Source organism: Suricata suricatta, chromosome 13 (genome assembly GCF_006229205.1).
Source record: "Suricata suricatta isolate VVHF042 chromosome 13, meerkat_22Aug2017_6uvM2_HiC, whole genome shotgun sequence".
Classification (NCBI taxonomy): domain Eukaryota; kingdom Metazoa; phylum Chordata; class Mammalia; order Carnivora; family Herpestidae; genus Suricata; species Suricata suricatta.
In genome coordinates, this window is record NC_043712.1 from 72,635,282 (window position 1) to 72,637,855 (window position 2,574).

The window sequence follows — 2,574 nt, forward strand, 5'->3', positions numbered from 1 at the left end:
TGAATGACACACTGGACTAGATGGACTTAACATATATATTCAGAACACTGCATCCTAAAGGAGAATACACATTCTTCTCAAGTGCACACGAAACATTCTCTAGAACAGATCACGTACTGGGACAGAAATCAGCCCTCAACAATTACAAAAACATTGAGATCATACCATGGATTATTTTCAGACCACAAAGCTATAAAACTCAAAATCAATCACAAGAAAAAATTTGGAAAGACCACAAATACTTGGAGATTGAAGAACATCCTACTGGGGTGCCTGGGTAGAAACTCAGTTAAGTGTCTGGCTTCAGCTTAGGTCATGATCACAGCTCAGCCTGTGAGTTTGAGCCCCACGGTGGGCTCTGTGCTGACAGCTCAAAGCCTGCAGCCTGCTTCAGATTCTATGTCTCCCTCTCTCTGCCCCTCCCCTCCTCACATTCTGTCTCTCTTTCTCTAAAATAAATACACGTTTTAAAAATTAACAAAAAAGAACATCCTACTAAAGAATGAATGGGTTAACCAAGAAATTAAAGAGTAAATTAAAAAATACACGGAAGCCAATGAAAATGAAAATACCTCTGGGATGCAGCAAAGGCGGTCATAGGGGGGACATATATAGCAATCCAGGCCTTCCTAAAGAAGGAACAAAGGTCTCAGATACACAACCTAATCTTGCACCTTAAAGAGCTAGAAAAAGAACAGCAAATTAAGCCAAAAACCAGCAGAAAATGGGAAATAATAAAGACTAAAACAGAATCAGGAATATCAAAATAAAAGAAAAAAAATCCCATAAAACAGATAAATGAAACCAGGAGCTGGTTCTTTGAAAGAATTAACAAAATTAGTAGACCACTAGCCAGACTGATCAAAAAGAAAAAGCAAAGGACCCAAATAAATAAAAATGAAACAGAAGAGATCACAACCAGCACTGCAGAAATTTTAAAAAATGATTAGAGAATATTACGAGCAATTATATGCCAATACACTGGGCAAAGTCGAAGAAATGGACAAATTCCTGAAACATATAAACTAACAAAATTGAAACAGGAAGAAATAGAACATCTGAACAGACCCCAAACCAGTAAAGAAATTGAGTTATTAATAAAAAGTCTCCCAAAAAACAAGACTCTGGGACTGGCTGACTTTCCAGGAGAATTCTACCAAACAGTTAAAGAAGAGTTAACACCTATTCTTTTGAAGCTTTTCAAAACAAACAAACAAAAAAAAACAAAAAGCAAAAACAAAAACAAAATAACCCCCCAAAAACCAGAAATGGAAGGAAACCTTCCAAACTCATTCTACCAGGCCAGCATTACCTTGATTTCAAAACCTGACAAAGACCCCACTAAAAAGGAGAACTGCAGACCAATTTCCTTGATGGACTGATGGACATGGAGGCAAAAATTCTCAACAAGATACAAGCCAACTGGATCCAACAATACATTAGAAGAATTACTCATCACGACCAAGTGGGATTTATTCCTGGGATGCAGGGCTGGTTATATATCTGTAAATCAATCAGCGTGATATATCACATTAATAAGAGAAAGAATAAGAGCCTCATGATCCTCTCAATAGATGCACAAAAAGCATTTAACAAAATACAGTATCCTTTCTTGACAAAAACCTTCAGGAAAGTAGGGATAGAAGGAACACACCTTAACATCACAAAAACCATATATGAAAGACCCATCACTAATATCACCCTCAATGGGAAAAAACTGAGAGCTTTTCCTCTCTCTAGGGTCAGAAACATAACAAGGATGTCTATTCAACAACTAAAAACAGAGAAAGACTGAAGATCGGAAGTCTGATTCAATTTATTTGGAAAAGTATGCAAAAACTGAGCAGTCATCTGACCAAGAAATATAATTCTACCAAGAGCAAAAAATAATAATTTAGAAAAGAGTCATGAGTAAGCATGATGAATCAATTTTCAGAAGAAAAAAAAGAAGACAAAGGTCGATTTCAAGAGGAAGAACTTCACTATTAACATTTGTGTTTATAAACTATCAGAATAAATTAAAAAACCAAGGCAGTTGGTAATAGGCAGCTGGGCCAGGACCCACATGAGAGGTCTCAAGAACACAAAAGTGAGGGGAATATTGTAGTGATGCAGAAACAGGCATTTTAAAGATTAACATTGTCATTAGCCACATTTTTACCAAAGAATGATAAGCTTAGTCCAAAGAAGCACAGACTATTTGGTTGATACAAAAATTAGTAAGAAAGTATGTTTAACATGCACATTCCCTGAAAAACTCATTTCCATACATAATATACATAATCACAGAGATGATAATCATTTTTAAAAAGTCTATAACAAGCTATCTGACCTTGAAAAAAGCCCCAGAGACAATTTCTAATAGTTTTTGATTGTGTATAAAATTATTGACACTGGGAACTTACCAATGTAATCTGCATTTTTATTTGTTTTTCAGCCCCTCAATTGAGAATTTTTGGGTGGCCAATGGAACACCGACAAGCAATGAGGGCATGCGTGTCCTGCTTTAAGAACACTTCTGATTATTAGACTTACTATATAACTCTCACAGGATTTCTTGTTATAGGACTTCAC